General features: G+C 35.4%; 1 pseudogene; it reads right to left on the reverse strand.

The window, feature by feature from the left end:
* Positions 1–1,016: 1,016 nt before the first annotated feature.
* Positions 1,017–2,448, reverse strand: LOC131048248 (DExH-box ATP-dependent RNA helicase DExH3-like; annotated as a pseudogene).
* Between the last annotated feature and the right edge of the window lie 8,264 nt (positions 2,449–10,712).

Here is a 10,712-nt window from a genome sequence, read left to right on the forward strand (position 1 = left end):
TATACATAGTGCAAATCAAAATGTCATTACAAGTTTTTCCTGAAATTCCAGCAGAATTTTTCCTTCTGTAAAAAGTCTCCCCCTTTTACATTACAAATAGCCTTGTATTTATAGGCTTCCCAGAATAACCACCTTAGTAACTAACTTTAATCCTAGGTTAATAACTAACTCTTTTCTGCGTGAATTTCAATGAGTTAATAACTTACACACTTATGCGCAAAAAAAGTCAACTTCCTAACCTTTGGTTACAATAAGTAACATAAGTCACTTTTTACAATAAGGATTTTAAAACCCATTACATTACATTGAAGAAATAATTCGTTTGTCGATTTTGTCAAGGTGGCCTCCATCTTCATTTTCTTCATTTGATCTCGTAATCATCTCACCATCTAGCCCATAGGTTGGTATCTTGAGCATTGAAAAAAAAAAAAAAAATTTATTCATTCGCCAACATCTTTTGTTCGAAGACACACCCATTGTGATCACATCATCTAGAATCCTTCAGTGCCCTCTTTGTAGATAATTCTGGATGCTCTCTTGTAATTACTCTTCCATTCTCCCCAAATGCTACTCCATGAAGTAGGAAAATATAAGAATCCCCTAGAATTCTAACTAAATAACTCCTATGCTGGAATCATTTTCAAGGGAAGGAATTCTGTAACAAGTAGCCAAAAGTTCTATAAATTAACAATTGGATGCTACAACTGTCTGTCTCAGAAGCCTGATTTGGACAATCCCCTCAATCTGAATGGTTCATAGACTGTCAAGCCCACAAATGATGCAATGAATAAATCAGAACTTGCACCAACTGTAGGCATCTTGACTATCAAAAGCTTATTTTTTATTTGCAAGACGAGACATTTTTGTGCTTGGTTGTAGCTTCCTCAGAGCAATAAAAACCTAGATGCAACTGAAGCTACATATTTCAAAAAGTTGTACATAAAGCATAAAGTCTGGACTCAATCTTCCAGAAAAGAATATCAACTTTCATATTTTCTCTAGTTCTCTTGGAACTACTAACAAGAAGCAACACGTTTTACCAGTTCACGCTCCTTTTTCTTCATTTTCATAGGTGGCATTACCTCATTATTTTTCCCGGCAGGCAATGAACGTGATGCACCAGTTATCCATGCTAATGTTTCCATTGCAGCTTCTTGCTCTGCAGATCTTTTCTTGTAACATGGTCTTCCCACATACTACATCTCATTAAATTCCACCATTGCTCTAAATTGATTATCGTTCATATGCTTTGTCTTATAACGAGGTTGACCATATCCTGCTCTTGACCTCAGTGTTTGAAATAAACTTTTGGGATTTTGACTAGAACTCACATCATTAACATTCATGTCTTTAGATTTCTTGACTTTGGTTTTTTGGACTTGGGATACACGGACTTCACGGCCAAACACAAACCTCCCTTCACATCTATCTGCAGACAAGAGCTCTCAAACAGCTTGCAACAAATGATCACCAACTTTGTGAATATCCATACAAGGGTTTTGAAGATTCTTTTGAATCAGGTCATCAATCTCATCTTTGAGCTTCAAATAGATCTTTGCTAAATCAGGTTCCATAAAGAACTCCAAGTATCCATTTAACATTTTCAAATGACCATCTACTTCTCCACGATTAAGTGCACCTCCAAAAAGTAGTAAGACAGAATCTGAGATTCCTGTTGAATCACGAATAAATACTGGATTGACTTTAAATTTCTCAAAGAACACCTTCCAGGGGCAGGGAATATTTTCCTTTTGCGCATTCACCGAATTAGCACAAAGCGGAACTTGACCATCTAGCATAGTCTTCATAGAAATGCATTTTTTTCTTATTCACAACGTAAACTACCCCAGGAAAAATACCAGCACATATAACTGCCTCCACCAAAGCTTGATTATCCCTCAGCTCATTTAGGACATCAGCATCACCATCCAACAAATTGGCTTCCTTTAGCAGAAAGTGGAACTGTTTGCGCAAAGAATGTATGGCTTGCAAAGTTTGTGTTGACATAAAATTTCTCCAACAATAATCATAAACTGATCCATCTCTTTGTGCATCTTTCCAGCCCTCATATGCAAGGACAAGGGCCATATGATCACTAGTTGCAGAAAACTTTGCTTTTGCTGCATCTGCAGGTTCCTTTTTGTCATGAGGTAGCAAGAAAGGATCCCTAACACTCAAACCAGCTGCAACTGTAAGGATGGGATCCAAGAAATGGAGAAGTGTACCCATGATAATCATCTTACCCAACTTAGGCTCCACAGGAAGAATTGATAAGTGGCATCCAAGAATAGTTAAGTTTTCCTTGTCATAAAGAGCTCCAATAGTCTTCAAATAATCAACTGCATTTTGAACTGAAAGAGGCTCTGGTGGCTGTAAAGCTCTTGACAAGAATTTGACAATGCTTCCAAGCTGCAAGATTTTAATTTGCCTTGTGCTCCCATGATGCATTCATGTCTGCCACGGTGTATTGTCAACAGTTCACGTGCCATGTCAATGCTTCCATGGTTTGCATTTTCCGAGTGACATATTTCCTTGAGGAGGTTTGTCAAACAGTTAAACGCCTTGTATATGCTTCCACTATTGCGTTTCACGTGGTGTTTTTCCAGACACACCACGTGCATTGTCTACGCCTCCACATTCTGCAACATGTCTACCAGAGCAGTGGCAATCATGACATCTGAAGAAGTTCCTTTATCGTTATGCAGACTGAAAGGATGCTTGCAAAGGTCATGGAATTCGGCTATATACCTGCCGATTGCATCTCTTTGGAGCATTCTGTCAGACAGTTCGCTAAATGTCTAAGCTGCTATCCCATGGTGCCCATAGCGCTATGTAGAATAGTTCACATACCAAAATGATGCTCCCAATCTCTGCGGTTTTTTCTTTTAACCATTTGACATTTCTTCGAGGCACCTTAACAAATGATTCATTTGTTGTTCTTAACCTTCCACTCGTGGCATTTCACGTGGCATTATGTCGAATAGTTCATAGACATTGGATGGGATGACATCTTTTCGAGGAAACAATTCAAATGATTCACATACGATGCCTATGCTTCCACATTTGCATTCAGTGGGATGACATCTCTAAGGCATTTTGTAAAACATTTGACATGCCTCACCTCACTGCAATCTTCCATAGGCTGTGCCTGATATTTTGTTGCAACAATCATTGTATTCAATGAGATGATATACATATTTGAACCCACTTTTTTCAAACAGTTCTCGCGCCTTATCTACACATCCAATATTTGCAAACATGTCTACCAAAGCGCTTCCAACTCTAATATCTGACAAAAATACCGATCCATTATGTTTTGATGGATGCCCATTTTCTGTTTGAGACTCTTTGGTAGGAAAGGAAGTTGGCAAAGTTCAGATTTATGCGTGATAATTGCATTTGCTTAAAAGCTTCATACTACCATATTTTCCTTAAGGCATTTGATCAAGCAGTTCTCATTCTCAGTCTATGTGTCCACATTTTCATGCATGTTTTTGATAAAAAGATACCTCTGCACAGGCTTAGAAGATGGCGACAAATGTTATTTAATTTGGATTTACACTACCAAAGTGCAATTTTCCACAAATCATTTTCGTGCCTATCCTGAAAGTAAATGCTTCTCATGAGATGACATCCATTTGAGGCATTTCATCGAACAATTCATACTTTTGCATTCATATCCAGAATTAGCAGCATGCCTATAAGAGGTTAAGAATGCTCAAAAAGTGAGCATTTCTAACCTTTTTGACAAAGTGGGACCCGCGAGGTTAAGAAATGAGGTTAGGAATGCTCAATTTTTGAGCATTCTTAACCTCTCTCTCTCTTTTTTTTTGTGTTATGAGAGGTTAGAAATATGGGTTAGAAATGCTCAAAAGTGAGCATTTCTAACCTTCTTGACAAAAGGTTAAGAAATGAGGTTAGGAATGCTCAAAAAGTGAGCATTTCTAACCTTGTGCTTCAACGAGCTATCCTTTACACCTTGGAAACCATTTTCGTTGAGGATGAATCAAGGAAGAATGCCACCGATGTCTGAAGATGATTTTCTTATCGCAGATGACCAAACATATTAAAATAATTTAAAATATTAAATTATCATTTGAGAAATAATTTAAATATTTTAAATATATCGCTTTGGCTAGAGAAAAATGGCATAACTTTCAAACGGTAGGGAGTTAGGTCCTGAAATTTGAAACATGTTTCAATAGTAGGGAAAAAGGTCCACACAATTATTTACACCTCATGATGAATCCTAGGATGAGATATTTTAATCATTTGGGAGCAACAGACACCAAAATTTGAAAGTTTAAAATATGACAAAGTATGAACTGGGTTCAGATGAAAGTTGGCCACGTGATACACAATGATGTTTAGATCCTGACTGTCAAGTGATTTCCCTCAATTTGTGATAATTTTCCAAATTCTTTCATTTTTCAGATTTTGACTAGTAATAACCTTGGACAACGCATTCATTACTTATGCGTAAACACTCATTGGACCTTTACTCGACACTGAGACTGATTTGAAGTTCAAATTTTAGGTAGGCCAAATATGGTGGCAACACATCCAAATTCTAGCAAATCCTATTTGCAACATTAGGTACTCAACTGAATATTAGTTCAACCTATCATCTAGAAATAGATGGCCAAATAGAAAAATTCAATCAGGTTCTAGATGATCTTTTGAGAATCTACTGCATGGACTAGTAGTACAAATGGAAAGATTTCCTACCCTTGGTTGATTTATTTATAGCAATTCCTACCAGTCATCCATAAAGACGACGCCATTTGAGGCACTATATGAAAGGAGGTGTAGAACTCCTATTAATTGGGATAAGCTAGAAGATAGGATAACCCTCAGTTCCGAAATTCTCTTAAAAATGGAAGAGCAAGTCAAGATGATCATAAAAAGGTTAGCCAAAACTAACAATCGATAGAAAATCTATGTAGATGCAAATTGAATGCCCAAACAATTTGAGGTGGGAGAGAAAGTACTCCTAGGAGTTAAACCTTAGAAAAGTGCCATTAAATTTGAAAATCATCAGAACTTGCACCCAGATATGTAGGACCATTTGAGGTTTTGAAAGTCATCAAGCATGTCACATACATAATTGCTCTACCACCAATTCTCACCTGGTTACATGTTGCATTTTATGTATCTTACCTTAAAAAGTATATATTAGATTTTTCACACATGATTGATAAGAATTATTTGCAGGTAGTAGATGTAGGGATGGTCATGATCGGGCCATTCAGTGTGCTCAAGATACGTAAGCTTCGCTTACATAATAGAGAAGTTCAGTAGTGTAAGGTCCAATGGGACCAATACTCTGATATTAGTGCAACCTTGTAGGATTATGATGAAATCCACCAGAGGTTTCCTCAATTGTTTAATGTTTACAATAGTTGAACTATTTTCCAAATGTTTGGATGAACAATATCTAAGTTAATGTTACTATTGATATTTTTAATCATTGAGGATGATGACTCACAAGGGGAAGGATATGTTACATCTGTCTTGTTCACTGATATTTTGCTATGTTTTTGATGCACTGATATGTGATTTTATTTTATAACTTTGAATAGTGGTTGAAAATGCATATGTAAATGATTTTGTTTGAAAAATCATTAATTTTTATTGAGCTATTTAATTACATTTATACATATTAGAACTAATGAAGGAAGGGAAAGTATCATTGAGTATGGGAGGTAAGCAGGTGAAGGGTCAATTTGCCATCTGAGTCTTTAAAACCTATAAGTATTGGTCGCATCATGTTTCAATGATAAAGCTTAGAGATGAGGAGTTGTGAACTAAGTACCTGATTTGGTTAGCCCTAGATAGTCATTCAAGTTGTTAGGGTTACATTTTCTTATCTTGAAGTCATGATGTTGCCTTAAGCCATAGGATAACTAAGTTCAACTAAAAAAGAAATTGATAATCATTTGGGATTTAAACTTTAATTTAAATGTAGTGTATTTGATGCATAAATGATTATGAGGGTATAATATAAGAAGTATATATATATATATATATATATATATATATATATATATATATATATATATATATATATATATATATATGCCTACATTCGTCGTAATTCCAACGGAAATTACCCATTTGGTTTCAACGAAGAAGGCATTAGCAATGAGAATTTTCTTTTTTTCAAAAAAGTGCTCGAGTTCGTCGTAATTCTGATGACCTCGGCCATTACAAAATAAAAAAAGAGGCGGGGAATTCATTTGTGAATTGCAATCCCACGTAGGCGTCCATGGCAACTTCAACCCCCAAGAACATCAAACCTGCATCGAAGGCAATCCCATGCAGGAGGTAGATTCAAATTGCCCTAGTTTTTAATTTCATATTGCAAAAAATATACATGTGGTGGTTAATTGTCCTAGTTTAATCTTGTAAAACCATAGAACTGTGATTGAGGAGTGAGCGTTCAATTTTGTATTAGCAATCCCTTCCTCCCATATACGCGCATGTTGATTGTTCACATGAGATCACATCTCTTTGTAGCATCGTATCAAACAATTCATGAGCCTTGTCCATGCTTCCACATTTTGCATTCATGTCAAGTAGGGCATTTGCAAGTACAACACCTAACAAAATTCCTCTATCCGTTATGCTTTGATGGATGTCCATACCCTGTTCCAAAGCTCCCATTTTTGCACAGGCAGGGAGGATGCTAGCAAAGGTTGTGGAATTTGGCTTTATGGCTTCCAATTTCATTTGCTTGAAAGTGTCTAAAGCCTTTTCGACAAATCCATTTTGTGCATATCCAGCAATCGTTGTAGTCCACGAGACAACATTTCTTTCAGGCATTCTATCAAATAGTTCACGTGCCTTGTCTATGCTTCCACATTTTGCATACATGTCTACCAAGGCAATTACAACTACAACATCTGACAAAATTTCTCTATCCTTTATGCTTTGATGAATGTCCATACCCTATTCCAAATCTCCCATTTTGGCAGAGGCAGGGAGGATAGTAGCAATGGTCGTGGAATTTGGCTTTACACCTACAGATTGCATTTGCTTGAAAGTTTCTAAAGCCTTCTCAACAAATCCATTTTGTGCAGTTGCAACTACATCTAACAAAATTCCTCTATCTTTTATGCTTTGATGGATGTCCATACCCTGTTCCAAAGCTCCCATTTTGGCACATGCTGGGAGTAGGCTGGCAAACGTAACTAAAGAAATGCAATGATCAGCTCCAAAGACATCAAACCACTACTAACAAAACTGAGAGTCTAAAATATGATAGGGAATAGTGTGAGCTATCTTGAAATAAAATATTTTATTTTCAATTTCAACTAAAACATAATTGCTCAGCCATTTAATGTTATTAATAAGTGTTTAATTTATGAAAGAGATAAATGGTTGGCCACAAGTACATGAGTTACTAAATGCACACAAATAAGTGAATTTGATAATCAAAACTATCTACAATGAATTCAATTCTTATCCATTAGTCATTTATGTTTGCAATAAGCATCTTTCTTTGTTTTTCTTAATCTTTATTCATAGTTATGTGCATATTTCACATTCTATAATTAGGATATCAATTGCTATGGCTGAACACTAGCATGATGTTTGTGTTGTGGTATAGATGCGTGGAAACATAATTATGGGATTGTTATATTATAGAGATCATAAATCTAGATATCGCATATTAGTTATAGCTCTTTTTGGATTGAGTCTAAAGTTGACGTAAAGTCATAAAGCCATTATTAGCAGATCTATCCATTTCTAGTAAAGACAATTGAGAAAGTCATTTTGATATTGAGAGTTTCTTATCTATTTACCTATTGATCATTATTAAGCCATAATATTTAGGTCTATTTATCTCTCTTGCAAAACCTCTATAAGTGTCCTAGATTGTCCCTACTACTCACTCTTCAATTCGGAAAAATGGAGTTCTGAAGATTTGTTGCACAAGATGGTGTTGACCATATCAACAAGGCTAGCATGGAAGGCATGTTCAAGCTTCCACTTGTAGAACTTACAACAAATGATTTGTTGATAGAAGAAATTCTTGAAATTGGGATACAATCGAAAGACAAGTAAGTACATACAAACCTCCTCAGTTGAAAGTAAAATCTGTGTATAAAAAGAGTACATTGAATCCCAATCCATAAACACAATAGAGATACCGATGGAAACTTAATTGGATGTAGCATGTCGCACCAAAGTTGTTAGAGTATGCTAAGCTAGTACATAATGTTTCGTAAAGCCACATTAGTATTTTACCCAGATCATTATCTACCAAAACTAACTATAGTAATCCTTTTGAGGATTAATTTCATGGTGCTAGATCTTCATTTAGTTCCACTTCTTGTTGGAGAAAAGAACAATTATTTCTTGAGGTAGATGAATATCCCATCAACAAAGGACAAGACCCTTTCTAGAATATAACAAATTCTACTCCAACAAAAGATCATGGGGGTTTCACTAGAGATATTGAATAAGAGATAGACTTCTACTGCTGCATTAAAAGCATTGGCATGTTCTTCATTTATTGATGTAAACTCTTTGTGACACCACCACAACCAACAAAGGTGTAAAAAGTTGTTTGCAATGCATGGATTTTTAGGATTGTCCTTTGAGAAAATATAATTAAAGTATGGAAGCAGGATCTGCCAGCTCCTGAGGGAAAGATCATGTCAGACAATAATTTCTATTTTCTTGTCTGTGAAGAAAGACCATGTCAGATAATATCAACGAACAACAAAATAAGGAGACAATTGATAGATTGTGGTCTAACTTGAAAAGAAAAGGTGATGGAAAATGTTATTGTTCATGCAAAATTTGTAAGGGGTTAAAGACTAGAAGACTTCTAATCAAAACAACGAAGAAACATTGTAGGCTGCATGGTCACATTGAAGGTGGACATGATTATCATCCATTGGTAAATTTTTCATTATATCATTTTGACAATTTATATACATAATAAATCACGTGATGATGAGATCATGATCATGGTTTATTTATGTATATCAATTTTATATAGGTCGAGCACCCCGGAGCACATGGTATGGATCAACACAACCCCGAGAATATGGTTTTTGAAGTGGACAAACATGGAGGTGTGAATATTGAAGCTGGAGATAATGATCCCATGGAAGATGACAATCATGAGCCAGAAAACACAATTGAAGATGATGGTACAAATACATTGATCCATGACTCATTTAGTACTCGCGCAGCTGATCATGATGATGAAGATGACCTTGATGTTGTTCATGATGTCCCTCTACTTGAGAAGGCATCTAAGGCCATTTATGAAGGCTCGCAGGCAACTCTTCTCTCCGTTGTATTGTTGTTGGTGAACTTGAAGGTTATGAATGGTTTATCCAACATAACAATTTCACATATGTTAAGGCATGTCATATATGTCATAATAAACTGTGAATCATGCTGTACCATTAATATTCTTTATTATAACAAATTATATTTTGTTGTTGTAGATTGATAGGTGAGTTTTTGTTACCACCATCAAATATTCTACCTCACTCATACTGAGAATTATTTGCCATTATGAAAGATATTGGAATGGAGTATCAAGCAATAGATGCTTGTCCCAATGATCATATTATATATCACAAACAACATGAATTTCAAACTGAATGCCCTAAATGTCATATCAGTAGATATTGAATAGATCAAATAACAAAAAGGGTTCCTTGCAAGGTTCTTCACTATATTCCCATTATTCCACGTATGCAACGATTATTCAAGTGCACTAGCTTGGCACAATTTATGGATTACCATGCACGCAATAGAAGTCGAGATGACATTATTCAAATGTCTGTAGATGGTTCAGCATTTATGGACATAGAGGAAAAGTGGCCACACTTTAAAGAAGAACCTCGTAATCTCAAGCTTTCATTGGTAGTGGACGGTGTCAATCCATTTGGAGAGATGAGATCTGTTTACTCAGTGTGGCCTGTTTTTGTTATCAACAATAACATTCCTCCATGGATATCAATAAAGAGGGAGCACATAATGTTGGCAATGATTGTTCCAAGTATTTTATCATTTAAATATAGTCGTCTAAATTTAATTATAAATATTACAGTAAAATGGTCATAATAATTATGTAATGTTTTTGTTCATTCGATTAGGTAAGTACCAAGTTAAAGATATGAATGTATATATCGAGCCTCTTATCGATGAGTTGTTGGAGTTATGGGATGGTGTCACTATGTATGATGTCTCTAGACCAATAGGACAAAGACAATTTCAATTCCATGTGATGCTTCTATGGACAATACACGATGCCCCGGGGCTAACACATTTTTGTGGTATGTTATAGTGTCTAAGTTGTGCATGAACATTATAATTCAAAAAATTATCATATTTAATCCAATTATACATTATATTGTAGGTCTTCAAACAAAGGGAAAATTTGCATGTCTTGTTTGTGGTCCAAAGATGAAATCTCATCATTCAAAAAGTTTAGGAAAGCAGGTGTTTGATGAGTATATGCACTTTCTCCACAAAAATCATAAGTATCGAAATACTGAAAAACATATTTTCAATGGGAAAGAAGAGAATACATCAAAGCCACTTCTTGAGAATAAATCATAAGTTTTTTTATTACAACTCCTAATTCTTGAGACTAAACTTTTTGTTCTTGATGTTTTTCACTAGTTGTCATAACCTCTGACTTTGATGCTTGTGCCTTAATAGAACTAGATGTTTCTTGT

Source organism: Cryptomeria japonica, chromosome 1 (genome assembly GCF_030272615.1).
Source record: "Cryptomeria japonica chromosome 1, Sugi_1.0, whole genome shotgun sequence".
NCBI lineage: Eukaryota > Viridiplantae > Streptophyta > Pinopsida > Cupressales > Cupressaceae > Cryptomeria > Cryptomeria japonica.